At 43.7% G+C, this 15,242-nt stretch overlaps 1 protein-coding gene across 4 annotated transcripts in view; it reads right to left on the bottom strand.

Annotated features, from left to right (window-relative positions):
- Window positions 1-15,242, bottom strand: part of NDRG4 (NDRG family member 4) — an 865,926-nt gene that overhangs the window by 384,678 nt on the left and 466,006 nt on the right. The window lies entirely within an intron of this gene.

The raw sequence follows: 15,242 nt of genomic DNA, 5'->3' as shown, positions 1-15,242 counted from the left end.
TCAACCACTGGACAGGAGAGGAGTTCTCTCTTGTCATTCAGCCTGTCTACATTGTCAGCTGTATAACGGGAGGTGGCAGAGCTCACTTCTGAGCCCAGCTGTCTCCCATTATTTAGCAGTTTTTTGCATAGCCGGACGTCTACGTAACAAATGGCAAAATCCTTGCAGGGGTAGAGAGCAGCCAGCACAGTCCCCCGTGTGAATAAAGGACACGAGTGGACTGTGCTGCCTCCTACTCAGGGGAGGGTTCCGTAAGTACCACCGCCCTTCCTGACCTCCCCTCCCAGCCCCGAATTGTGACAGCCCTGCAAGGGCTACAGCTTCAGCACAGAGGTTTGAGCAACATACTTATGTGCAGCCGCGTCAAATCCCTCTAGGACTATTGGCCAAGTTGGGTCTGTTGTCCCCAAAAGATAAGTTTGCTCGTTTTCATTGGCTAGTTCTGGCCTTTTGGTGTGAGGGAGGTGTAGAAGTGTGCGTGTAAGGGAGGCAAGGTGGAATAGGCCAAGTTTATATTTTGCAACATGTCAATTTGTTGTGCATTTTGTGGGTAATGGACAGTTAAGTAGCTTTCCACTGAATATTCAGCAGCACCACTAGAGATGGCGCAAGCTCTTAAAAAGTACTAGGAGCATAGGGGCATTGCTCATTTAAGAATACCCAGTTTCTGGCCCTCAGAACCTGGACATTTGTGGACTTTCGGGAAGTAGGGAGTGAGTCAAAGGGAATTCATCCATTCGTCTGCTGTGCATTGTTAAAGTAAAATCGTACACCTACACTAACACTGATAGCCAGCTGGCGTGGAAGGCCTAATAGCCTAACCATCCCTCAGCCAAAGACAAACTCATACAACCCATCCCCACTGTGACAGCTGCTGCCACCAAGAAGCCATGGAAATATTGAATGTTGCACTCTACAAATACCACATTACGTGATATGACATAAAGCATAAGGTTGGACCAGAGGTCCTGGAAAACCTCAAATCGGCAGTTTGGGGAATAACTACTAGAAAATGTGATGTAAACCAACTACAAAAATACATGGAGAAGCAAGCTCTCTACCATGGAAGACAGTCAGCATTCAGACCAATTAGAGGCACAGAGACTGCCCTTCACATCAGAAAAGAACCCATAAAGTGCTTGCAGAGTGTTTAGTGACTTTGAAGGAGCAACATTGTTACAGCGTGAACAGTCTCTCTACATTGTCTATTGTGAAGAGGAGGTGCTTATTCTACTAAACTGCGTTCCACAGCGGAGCGTGGCAGAGTGCTTGCACCATGTTCGGTGACTTTGAAGGAGCAACATTGTTACAGCGTGAGCAGTCTCTCTACATTGTCTATTGTGAAGAGGAGGTGCTTATTCTACTAAACTGCGTTCCACAGCGCAGCGCGGCGGAGTGCTTGGAGAGTATACTGTGTTCTGTAGCTGTGTGCGATCGTGAGCCATTTCTCTTTCTTCGTTCCGGATAGCCCCGCTGCTCTGAGGACTTCTACTGCATTGCCGCAGCACTCCAGTTGTCTGTCTGTGGCCTGAGCTCGGTCGGACGGACGATGGCTACAGAAAAGATTCAACCAGGCAAAGCGGCAGTAAGTGCTTTAACTTTACTTTGCCAAAGCCGACTCCATTATCTTCATTGTAATCTTTGAGCGGATGGCTCTCAGTTACTGCAAATAACGGACTAGTTACTCCAAACAAATATTTTTGCTGCTGCCGTTGCCACGCTATTTCTCACATTTGTCTTCACAGATTTTGATGACTGCGTGGTTTATATCACTCTTTGAGCCAATTATCTGTGTGGTCTTTGAGCTGTTTCTGATTTTAGCATTTGCTTTATCTCCGATTGATAAGGAGATTTTCCCTTTGGTGTGGGTGCAGTATGGCCCTACGCTCTGGCCTGAGAAGTAAATCTGGTGTTATCTCCGGTAAACACGCACCACTTTTAGCTGACACTCTGTTCGATGAGCCAATTTGCGATCCTGCAAACAAAGGCTCTGAACATCAAGAAGCAGAAATTGGAGCCGTTCTGATGCACAATCTCGGCGATGATTATACGGAATTACTGGGACATTCAGGTGTTCCTCTTATTAAAGAGAAGAGGAAGGGTTTATCCAATACTAGCATTCCCTCAAGTAAATCATCTACTTGTGTAACCTTATCACCAAATGCTGGTAAAAAAATTAGCAACTTCTTTACTAAATCTACTGGCACCAGCACTGAAATTAGATCTGTGGTTCCCATTCGGGGACGGTCATGCTTGACCATTCCCAAATGAGTGGTCTGAACTATTTCATAGAATATGCGAACCCAGCTTTATTGTGTAATGACTGATGTCTTAAGGAGAGCGTGGTACAACAAATGTGTGATGCTTTGAGTCCCCGACAGGTTTGATTAACTCATTCAAACTTGGTTCTGGTACAATCTCATCTTTGAAGCCTCTGCAGGACGAGGACCAGCAGGATGAGGGAATTATCCATCATACTTTAAAGGAGGCCGACAATCAAATCCGGCTTACATCTCTGGCTCTCAGCATGGTCCCCAGTTCTTTTGCCAACTTATATGACAATATCTGGAACAAAGTTAAAGGTCATACTATTATTCTAAGTGCTATTAATGTCAAGATGGAAGATTTGGAAATTAATTCTAAGCAATCTCACCTGAGTTGCCCCCACCCATGTTTTTTTATTTACTTAGAGAGCCTCTACTAAGTGATCTTAATACCACTCCAATTGTTATTAATGAAGATATTCTGGGGAGGAAGCAGTTAATCCTACCCCGTTTAATGTGTCCAGTGAAGATCTCAAGCCCAATCTTGTTAATAATGATTAAATGATTGTTGCAGCAGAAATCGTCTCTGTGGAAGACAATAACATCTTTGTGGGAACTGGGGGAATGAAGCAGGGAATCGCTGAATCTTCTGCAAATTCCGGGTTGAGACAAAAAAGAAATTCTAAAAATCAAACATTGACTAAAAGAAGAAATGTATCTTCATGTACATTTTTTTTAGAAATCTTATGATAACTCAGTCCATGAACAGGGCTCATACTATGAGCAAACAGGTTCCCTGAATTAGGACTCTGGTGTTGGAGGAAGGCATTTGTGATTCTTGCAATGTGTTTAAGAACTAATCCTGGTAAAACCCCAAGATTCGTCCCGGGTAGCGGGGTCCCTTTGCGAAATCAGCATTTAAGCTACGACATAGGGGTCCAAGTTGTAGTGAAACAAGTACTCTGTATGGAGAAACATGGTACAGAAATTCATGCACCCAAGTATTCAAATTTAACGCCTGTGTGTTTAAATAATGACATAGGGGTTTAAACAGAAGTGAAACAGGTGCCTGCCATGGAAGGTTGTGGCTCGGGAAAACAGATATTTAATTATTTAAATTTATAGCCTTTTCCTCTTACCACAGCAACTCAAATAGACCCAGATTTTAGTTTGTCTGGAGGTGTCAGGAAGGTATGGTATCAAACAGTAAGATAAACACAAGTGACCACAGTGCAAGGGTGTTAATTGAACTTCAATTGGGTTTGAAAAACTCTTATCTAATCCTAAATCTAAAGATGGGAGCAAACCACGACACTCAAATAATAATAACGCAGTCGTAGTGGTGCCTTGTCAAAATAAACATGAGCCTATACTAACAAGCCTATTGCCAATCCTTACTTCTAAATACAAATAGTGTGGGAAACAATGTTATGCAAAAGAAAAGTGTTCAAGTAATGATATTTCAGGATAATTGAGGCATTGGCTTCCCTTGTCCACATTTTCAGCACGGAACAAGCAGCACACTCGAGCTTACCACATGCTATGGTTTTTCTAGCACGAGGATGCAGTTCAAAATCCCAGTACCAGGACCTTATGTGCCAAAGTCTCTTTGCCATTCAAAGTCTCTTACTTCAGAGGGCCTGATGCTACAAACGAACATCCAAAGTTCTTTTTTCCTCAGGACTTTCATATGTACAACTTCTTTGGCGATTCACAGTTCACCCTGGGTCCCCCTGCACCGGGCTCAGACCCACTTTAACACAAAACCTTCAATTAGTCTCCCTCTGCCAGGCTCAGAGCAATTTAATCTAATTTTCCAAACTTTCTTTACTGTATCAAAATTGAATACTTGCGACTGTGTGCAGGATTTTGCTGGACCTGTCGCAGGACCACTTTGATTCTCAATTCATTACAACTGTTTAACTTTCACTTTTACCACTTCTCAGCTGGATACCTTACAGAGACCTTCCATTGAGCACACACGCGGCGCCGGACCACTCTGTCATAAGTATTGTATCTTTTCCTTTCAAAGTTAAAGCACTCATCATCAGTTCAACTTTACTTGCGTCTTTTATCGCACACGTTTTAACAATGTTCATGTTCGTTCCAGCGCTCGCCATACAATGTTGCTGCTTGCAACCTTGGCATCAACACAGACCAGTCTTGTATCAGTCTCCACGACTTACCAGCTGTGTTGATTTCATTGATGTTGCTTTGTTCTTGGTGTCAATGACGGTACCGCAGCGGCTGCTGCTTCTTCCCACCTTGATTAGTGATGCGGGAGGGCACTGGGTATCTCCGACACACAATGCAGGATTGTTCAGCCTGGTTTCCTGGTCTTACACTTTCTAATCTTGAGGGTTCTGAAAAGCAATGGTTTCTTGTCTGAAAGGTCAAGGGAATTTCCCTCCTTGCGATCCCCTCCTGCTGTGCCATCTTTCTTCTCTCGTTCAGCTGTCATCTCGAAACTGCTGTTTCCTTGTGTACTTTGCCTCGCTTCAAGTGGTTGTTTGTGCTCCACCTTTTATCCGTGTGGGGAAACTTCATGGAAGTCAGGTATGTGTGATGCTCAGTAATTGCCTGACATGCCTGACCATTGTTTTGGGTCATGCCAGGTATACTGCTCAGGTATTAGTCTGTTTTCTCCCATAGCGGGCTGTCAGTGTGAAAGTGTTCATGTTGCAAAAGGGGGGAGGGTAGAGTTCCTAGGTATCCTACCTGGTAGGATAAGGTAACAGTGTTACAGGGAAGGGGATACCGTGTCTCGCCATCCGGTGTCCGACTCCCACTCCCCGAAGACCCCCTACCAGGTGATCCTCCCGCACTGGTCCACCCCCAGGAACTGGATCCAAAAGTGATGACCGTGTCCTGGCCACCTGGATGACAGATCCCAGGGGATTAGTGGGTGAGCTACCTTCTGTTTTCTCACAGGAGAACATTGCTCCTGGCCCTAATCAGTTAACTGTTGTAAGCTTTTGTCCATCAGTTCAGTCCTCAGTGCCTGTTGCTGCAGCAGGCTTTCTGACTAAGTTGTACATGCTGGAAAATATGAGAGCTAATCACTGAAATGCTGGTTCTTCTAATAAAGTGAATATGAGGAAATCCTCCACTTTAGATTCAAGTGAATTGGTTGAAGGGCGGATTGATAAGAACTGTTTCGCTTGTATTCCTCACTGCAAGGAGCGCAATCAATCTTATAGTATTTTGAAGTATGCAAGAGGCTCTGACGCAAAGATGGGTGGGGAGGATCGCCCAAATCCTAAGATCATTGGCAGGGCCCCTGACCACCAAAGGCTCTCTAAACAATTAAAATTAAATGGCATGGATTTCTCTGTAGATCATTGGAAAGAACCTAGAGCTGATTTGGTGGGTCTTACCAACGGAGGTAATTTAACAATTACATCTAATATAGATGGAACCGAAAATACCAAACTGAATGAGGCATTTAACAAACAATATTCCAGAAGAATAAACTGGTCCAAAGTTATTTCAACATTGTGGAAATTGGCCGATCAATGATGAAGTTGAGGAAAGTAATTCTGCCCATTATATTGAAGATTCAAAGTTCATACCTAGGGACTTAAGCAGGAGTATGTATTTGGAGCCAAAGGTTGATGCATTATCTCTTACTACAGATGAGGGAGTAGAGCAAGGCGATTCAGCTAATTATGCTGATGAGTTAAAGCCATTGTCTTGGAATTCAAGGGGAGCACGCATTTGGTTTCAAATGCAGATGCTTTATCTCTTATAAGAGACTCTGACTGTGTGTTCCTCCAAGAAACCTGTCTTATTCTACCCGGTTTGGACCAATTTCAGGTCTTTTTTCAGTCAGCAAAGCCAAGCAAGGGGGAAACCGGCAAGGGTTCTAATTACAGCTATTGGCTCTGAAGGGCTAATTGCTGAGGAGCCCTTTAAATTGCCTTATGGTGCCCTACCAGTTGCTGTGTCCCAACAAGACAACTCCTTTCCACTATTGTCGATAAACATCTATTGGCACAGAGGGAAGAGTAGTTTGGATTATTTTTTACGTGAAATATTGGAAGCTATAGTAGCCTGGCAGACTAGGGTGCTGAATGGTTACATCATTCTAGCTGGTGAACTGAACGCCAGTTGTTTTGTGCCAGAACGCAACATTGATCCTTGGGAAATTTCATGTGACATGGTTGCCACAGATTTTAAATCTCAAACCGGCAGGAAGTGGTTTTTGGGTATGGACTCCATTGGGCTACATTTGCTGAATGATAGGATGGGGCATGGTAATGGTTATCAGCCAACTTGGTATAGAGGGAATAGCGAGTCTACATTGGATTATATTTTTGTGGCCCAACCCCTCCTTGACTTTTGTTCAGATTTCCAGATATTGAAAAAGCCTTGGGCGATCACTGTAGGCTAAAGGCTAATTTCTAAGTAACACTGAATGTGTGCGTGGGCAGTGGCCCGAAGAATCTGAGAGTAAATTCTGCAGGGAATTCTATTCTCTGGTAACTATAATAGTAGGATTTAGAATTTATAATGCAAATTTCGATTGGGTAATGAGACAAACGAACTTAGAGTGGAAGATGGAAGTTTTCAATGCGGTGCACTTTTATGGAGAGGTTAATGGATAAAGTTTTAAGTAATCCTAAAACCAAGACTGAGTATACAGTGAAAACACATTTACATCTGCACGATGATCAGTTAGCTGCTGAAAAGCAAACTATGAGGCGAACTATAAGGGTGATTAAGCGTACAACTGATCGAATGGATGTGCAGCTCTTTAAATGTAAATCTGTGAAACAAACGTATAAGAATTTTTGTAAATCTAGGAGTGCAGCATTATTGCAAAGATATGCAGAGTCCATGCTCAGCGTTCTTAACAAAAAGGACGTGGGAGCTTTTTGCACATTATTGAATACTCATGATGAACTGAATGCTATTAGCCAATTGAATGCAGTCCCAGAACCTGCATGGGTCAAGTTTTTTGAAGATTTGTATGCGTTGAGGGAAGAGGACCAGGAATTCACAATCTCATTAGGGTTGATTCACTCGGCTTTGCAGAGGTCAATCTTAATAGAAGTGGAAGGGGTTCTGGAAATCATTAAAAACTTGCAAACCCTTGAGGGCCCTCGGGTTGAATGGTTTAACTAACAATACATTAAAAGCGGATCTCGGCAAATTGAGCAAATGCTTTAATTGGTCCATTTAGAAGTTAATCAAGAGGGATGCGAGAATGAAACCTAAGAATTGCCACCCAATGTCTTTGATTGACACGGACAGCAAGATCTTCTTTTTCCTCTTACTCCAGTATTTGGAGGAATGGGCTCGTTCTGGTAATAAATTAAATACATTTCAGACCGGTTTCAGAAAGGGTGGCTCAACCAATATTAACAACCTCTTCTTAAGAGCTATCCAGGAATCTGTTTGGGCCGACCCATCTCATTGTACTTACGTGGCTTCGATAGATCTTTCGGCGGCCTATGATAGAGCCGACCGTAGAACACTATGGCAGAAATTGGATATTGCCACTTGGTTTATTGAGTCTAAATATGGGGTTGCATGCAAATTCAGGCATTATGGTTCATCTGAATAATGTAGGCCTTTTATCTAGAAGAATCAATTCTAAATGGTTCTATGTTCATACATCCCCATTTATTTTTTCACAGAGTTTTTTGCTGACATTTCTTCACTGAAAAACTCATTGAATGTTTTCATTTTTTATTTAGGGGGATTTCCCCCCAAACTCCATCTCCCCTTTTCTTTATTCCCTATCACCCCACACTCCCTACTCCTTATATGCTCTTATCCACCCCACCCCCATATTTTTGCAGAGTTTTTTTCAGCAAATGTTTTTGGGTAAAAAACTTGAAATCGGGTTTGAGGCAGGGGTGCGTTTTGGCCCCCTGCCTGTTTATTCTATATGATTCCGATATTAATGCATGTTTGTTTACTTCTGCTTTTATTTCTCCAAAATTGGGCAATTTAAACATTCCCTGGCTCACCTATGCACATGATTTCCTGGTCTTTAGCAATTTGAGGGTTGGGCTACAGAGGCTTTTAGCCTCAATCTTCACTTATGCAAAAGGAAATGGGATCTTAATCACTCCTATCAAGACTAAAATCCTCGCAATGTCTAAGGGCAGGAAACACAGTTCTCAGGTATGGTCTTTTGAAAATACTATCCGCAAATCCTCTTTGAGTATCACCTATTTGGGCTTTTACATCTCGTCCCAGCCACCTCTTCAGAATCTACATCAGGTTGTCATGTTCCCTCGGTGGAGAGACTGGAGACGCTGGCGTCTAGTATCTGCAGTTGTTCTACTAGGGCTGCAGCGCAAGCAGCATCGGCAGTCTAGCTGTTTCCAAGATGGCTGCTGTGCCTTATCAGTGCCACAGGACCACTGCACATCCCGTTGCAACCCTTGCCTTCTTCCGGGCTAAACGCTGTGAGTTATTCTGCTAGTTTCCTGTGCATGTCCTTCAAGTGCTTACTCTTGTGCCCCCCCTTACTTACCTCTTGACTCCTCTGCCGTGGAATGCCCCTTGATCCTTCCTACTCCACAGACCATACCCTTCCATATCCCCTTTCATCTGTGTTTTGGCTCTCTGCTTCCTCAAGTTGTCTCTGCACCTTTGACCACTATAACCTGAAGGGATTGTCGGGTCCTCTGCTCACCCCGGATTTCTTCTTACTCCTGAAAACTTGTTGGCATCTTATCAGCCACAGAGGCTCCGGTATCTCATCCAAGGAGGATCAGGTTTTTTTTCTGCCATAAAGCTTTTTCCCCTGTAAGGGCTGCCTCTGGAGAGCCCACACCGCTGAGGTTATTTCTTCAACCAGGCGAAGTGGCTTTCAACAGAGATGGGCCCTATCTCTTCTCTGGGCGGAGAACAGTCTGTGATACAAAGAAAACAAAGAAGAAGGAACAAAGCCGAAAATCCTCACCAGAAGATTCAGTTGAGAGTTCTGATCACGACAAGGTAAATCCTGAGACAGGTATTGGTTCAAAATGCGAGTTCTCTAACCATTCAAACCTGCACTCAATTTCTTTGAGGGGAAAGTTGGCCCTAAACTCATATATGGATTAGAACTTTATTCAGAGTCTGCCACCTAATGGCTAGATACTTTAAAGGCATCCATGTGGCGTCGGGTTTTAAAGAATCCTAATGCCGTTCCAAGATTTAAGTTGGTCCTACGCCCTCTGAGTTCATGTGTCCAATGGGGACTTCTATCATTGTTTTGTAATCGAATTTCCCCAATTCCTGGTTCTCTATACAAATAAATGAAAACCTGCATGGATTATTATTGCCTGAAGGGTGGTGCTATTAATTGTATTGGGCACATTAGATTGACCTTTGAAAAAATATTGGGTGAATTGAATATGGACACTGAGACTTTGCTGTGTAATCCGAATAAGGTTCAAAATTCTCTTTATGATAGAGATTAGGTCAATACAATTGACACTTTCACGGATATTCTTCCGTGAACCATCTTGCTCATGAGTATAAAAAAAGAGGGTCCATTTCGCCATATCTACTTCAGGTCCTTAATAACTATTCTGATGAGATTTTGTTGAAATTTGTTACCAACTAGGGAAGTTCTTTTGAGAAGGGGAACGTTTGCACCGGGGAAAGTTTTCTGTAGATTTTGTATGGATAAGGATTCATTAGAAACTATTAAACATCTGGTACTGCACTGCAGTGTAGTAAACTTCCGGCGAATGACCTATTGGGGAAGCTGTTTACGGACATTGAATGGTGTACTGAGGAAAATCTATAGCAGCCATGTTAGTGTGTTGAGAATATTTCAGAGGGGTTAGCCCAGTCTGATTTTCTTAAAACAATTCACCTGAATACTCCTATATAATGCTTTGTTGTTTGCTCATTTATATCAAGTTTTAGGAATCTTTTATGCTTGATTCATTTTAATAATTGGAAAAATATTGACGTTGTTCAGTCTATGATTAGTATTTTACCATTTCATGGGTTCTATGGAATTAATGTAATGTTTTATCCATTATTGTACTTTGCAAAATGTTTTTACCAATTTTTTGTGCTAAATTTGCTTTTGTAAATGTTTTTGTAAACTTTATACAAATAAAAAATTACAAAGTTATTAAATCAGAAAAGCTTGGAGGTCTCATTTTAAAAGACCTCTCAGCAGTATACGATATCATAGACCACAACACTATAATCCATTGCTGGGAGGAGTGCATTGGGATAACAAGAAAAGACCTTCTTGGCTAACATCATTCAAAAAACCTGAAGCCTAGGAACCGTAGGATACCAGTCCTTCACTCCCCTTCAACTACCATTTGGACTCCATGAGGCCATTTTCTTCTTTACTGGAAATCTTCACCACCCATTTCCAACCCTACACTGATGACTCCCAATCCTTCATCTACCTGGACAAGAGAACGAAAGCACAATCCCTTATCTGGTTTATATACCAAATAAAAGAATAGAATACATGCAGCTCATTGTGTCTGAATTGAAGCAGTTTTGCCCCAACAAGAAAAAGAACCTGCAACACTCCGATTCAAATGGAAAAAGTCAGAAACCTAGGGATGATCTCTGACTCAGTTCTTCGTATACCTCAACCAATGCAAAAAATGTATTCAAAGGAATTATGTTGGCGACCCTGCAAAGAGCTGCGTGAAAGGATGAACCTGCACAGATACACCATCTTAACCCACAAAACAGAAACACCAGTGGGTTGACACTTCCCACAGGATGGGCATTCATTGCAGGATCTATCTGTGATGGTTTTAAAAGGTGGCCTCTCAAATACCACACACAGAAAGACGTGGGAGCACAAGTACCTGAAGATGCTTAATCTAAAAGACAGTGGACTTAACATCCACATTGCATTTATGACACACTATGGACTTTGAACCCAGGTCCAGCAGTGCAATCACATCAACAAAGTCAGAAGACTCCCCTCCAGCTCCTTTTCTGACCAACAGCTTCCAGACACTACTGTTCGGGATCCCTAATGCGTGAGGTGTACAAAACAACCACAATGGAAATGTTGGGTGTCTACATTCAAACGTTTGGCACACATTACCGAGAATGAGACAAGTTCAGATACCAGCAGACACTGCACCATCCAAAAATGGGTAACTGTTTTTTTCATTTGCCACACTGTATGCAAACCAGGGAACAATTGTGAAGCTTCAGGCCTAGTGAGGTAACATTGGAGACTACATCAGTTAAACCTTAGAGCACATTTTTGTAGTTACAAATTGTATACCTGTCAGGAAGCATTAGCTGCTACATTGGAATCACTAAAACACCTGGACACTGCTTTGGGGATGAAAAACACTTTTTTAGACCCTATGATTAAAATACAAAATGACTCAATTTCCCAATGATGTATTTTCAAACCTCTTACTCCAATATGCTTTTTAAAATAACATCAGTCGTTTTAGGAAACTGGCAGGGCCCACCTTCAAACTGCTTGCACCTCACGTAATGTTTACATGTGAAAATAATCCTTTTTTAAATCATTTTATCTGTTAAATGCAACTCTCAGAATGTTTGCTGTTTTCAACCCTTTGTGTCTCCTACTTCCAGGAGTGTTTATGGCCTTTAAGATAAGAAAGCAAATCCAGCCAAACATTCCATTCATTCTGTTCCTCCACCCAATGAAATGTTCCCTTTTTTCATTTTGAGAATGATCTGTGCTGTGGCTTCCCTTTAAAAATCATTTCACTCTGCAACATCTGATCAAGAGGTGTGTGGGACTTTGTAAGTTAATGTTTTGTTCCATCTCTGCTTCGATTTTTCACTTAGTCAAATAAAAGGCATACAAATCTGCAATTTTTGAGATTCCAACACCAAAAAAGTGTAGTTGGCAAAAATCTTATTTCCACCCTCAACAACTGAGACAAGACTTCTCTCTCTTACACTACCACCACAAGACGGATTCAACTGCGGCCCTCATCATGTCCAGACTAGACTTTTGCAAAAGCCTGTAGATCGGTACAACATATTTCTTAATTAAGCAGCCTCAGCTAATGTAAGGCCAAGCAGACATTATGTGATCTTGAGTCTGAAAAGGAACAGCCATAATGCCTTTATGCCAAAGAGTTGCAGAGTACATTGGGTGATCTGGCACTCTGGCTCCAGAAAGCACAATGAAGAACTGAGATGCCACTCTTCATCCAGAAGCCTTAGGTCCACCAACACAGAATTACTAAGCATATTCTAATATCTGCAGGACCTCAACCATGACTTCCACCAGACATAAGACTTCAGGGAAGTCACTGGGCCTCATTATGAGTTTGGAGATAGCCATGCCGTTATTACCGGCATGGCTACCTCCAAACTGGTGTCCGGGACCGGGTCCCGATAAAAGGGAATTACCGGGCCATTCCAACTTTTGCGGGCCCGGTAATTCCCATTTTCGGGGCTCAATGGGAATGGGGAGGATGCTAACAACGGACCTGTTAATGACGGGTCCGTTGTTAGCATCCTGGTCTGCTCACGGGTGCCGGTATGCACGTCTGGCCAGACCAGGCGTGCATACCGCCACACGCGAGCAAACACGTAATGTGGCGGCCCGGTATGAACAGTGCCGGTGCCTTACCGGCACCGTTCATACTGCGGCTGCCAGGGTCGTAATGAGGCCCACTGTCTCTAAAGGAGAGATCTAAAGTCCCTGTTGTTTCAAAGATGTACTCTAACCACCTCAACATCACAGGCCCATCGTAGTACCATAACTAACAACATATATAAGGGGAAATTGACGGTCTCACTTGAATCCTGTAATGATTCTGGGACATCAGCTTCTTGCTCCCTCCTCAACTCTACCCTATCATAGGAGGGAGTCCAAGGATTCTAGTGGGCTCAGGCATGACTCAGATACCAGAGCACTCCTACTCCACAATCACCTCGAATACTACTAGAACGCCACCAGCCTCACCTTATTTGCACTTAAATTCCTTTAGGTCTTAGGGCCCCTAGGTCTGCAGCCTCAAAGTATACGTTGAACATGAGGTGCCCCACCCTTGCCTTCCCTTCCTACTACCCTCATCCCCTCCCTTCCTAGTGGCCTAAATCAGCTTTTTCTGCATGCGCCCATGCAAAATACACAAAATAAAATTAAAATAAATGATGAAACATGAAATAACTAACAATCAAGTTAAGAGGCATATGATATTTTTATACTGCATCAGTGCCCTTTTCCCATTTTTATTGTTGCACATGTGGAATTCACACAATGCCGTATACATACTGTTACTGTCTGGCATAGGCATCTCTATGGAGTGGCCTGGGGTGGCATGTGCTGCCCCTGGAATCTAATTGGCCACCTCAGGTACCACCCCATTATCCTAAACTATGATCATTATGTGTGTGTGCACCCGTACTTCATGCCCCCCCCTGCATAAGTCAGTGCCCCACGTGGGCCACCCCAGTCAGAATCTGGACACGCCACTGCTGTCTGACCATCTCTTACACCAATGGATATTTTTCCATTGTGCAGGACACTGCTTCCTCTACTCTACCCTTGTTGTAGTCAGGCATTGCCTTTCCAGGTCTTACCACGGCCCCTGACTCATTCCTGTCTTCTTTCAACATGGTGCGTCACTGGGGGTACGCAGTGCAACCACTGTCATGCTTCTTCCAGCTTGCTCATGCTGGCCTGCTGTTTGGATCGTACAGTGTATGTTGTTGCACCATGCATTCCTGGGGAGGCCTACCCAGAACCCCTTGGATTCTTGGCTCTCAACCCACTTTTCACCAACCCTCTTCCACACACCCTCATTGCTTTGCTGCATTCTCCCTGGCCCAGGCTTAATCCTCACTGCGACTCACATAGTACTCTTGAATGCTCCCCATACCCACAATTTAAATTCTGTCACATGATTGAGGAAACATGCAACTACTGACACCAGAATAAGTTTAAAGGACTTGACTAAACACAAGTAAAGCATAAGACTATTGCCTGGAAATTAGTTCAGGGTTTCTGTAACATAAATCTTTTTGGGAAACATAGTCCTTGAACTCAGGATTATAAACAAAGGGCTGCAAACAAAAAGGCATTCTGAACATTCCAGACAGGAAGCTCTCCTGTTTAGGTCGCTATAGCATTCAGTCTTCATCACTTCTTCTAGTGATCACAAGCCCTTTCCACCTCTCTTGGGATCTAGGGCTTCCTCCCTCTGCCAAGGGCCCCCAAAAGACCTCCCCTTCATGAGGCATATCATTCTCTCTGTCACTTATCCCCCTCGTTCAGCGGCAAGTGGATCTCCCCTCTGCTCTTTTACTTAGGGACATGGTGCCCTGTTCATTCTTCTAGTGACACAGTGCTCCGCCTACCCTCTCTCTTCACTGTAGCACACCCCTCTTCTGGATTCCAGGGGCTCTCCTCTCCTACACATCTCCTCCTCTTCGGTCAAAGTCACTGGGCCTCATTACGAGTCCGGCGGTAACCGTGCCGGAAAAAACGGCAGGTTACTGCCGGACCCGTATTACCATTCCGCCTCCGTGATTCCCGGAACGGGGCATTACGACCCCGGTGACCCGGGAATTCCAGAGGCGGAATTCTGTAAATCCCCATTCCCATGGAGTCCTATAGGGCTCCATGGGAATGGGGACAATGGAAACACCAGTTCCGTCTATGACGGAGCCGGTGTTTCCATGTCCGGCCTGCAGGCGGGTGGTGTAAATCCCACCAGGTCAGACCTGGCGAGAGTGACACCTCCTGCCTGCAGGACTCTTAATCAGCTGGCCCAGAAACAACAGTGGCAGCGGTTTTACTACCGCCATTCTTTCCAGAACGGCAGGGTCGTAATGAGGCCCACTCTCTCTTACTTCTTCTCAGCACTCTCTTCCTCTTGGGTAAAGGGTTTCTTTCTTTGAGTCTCAAGGGGGTTGGTGTTGGCATAAATTAAGTTTTTCTCTTCAAGGATCTGCACCTGTTGATGAAGGGGGCTCTCTGAATCTGCTAGTGGTTCCCCATGGCGTATCTTTTCCTGAATCCCTGAAAGACACTCT

Source organism: Ambystoma mexicanum, chromosome 1p (genome assembly GCF_040938575.1).
Source record: "Ambystoma mexicanum isolate Mex_15411 chromosome 1p, UKY_AmexF1_1, whole genome shotgun sequence".
NCBI lineage: Eukaryota > Metazoa > Chordata > Amphibia > Caudata > Ambystomatidae > Ambystoma > Ambystoma mexicanum.
The sequence above is the reverse complement of the archived record's forward strand: the minus strand, read 5'-3'. Positions and strand labels throughout refer to the sequence as shown.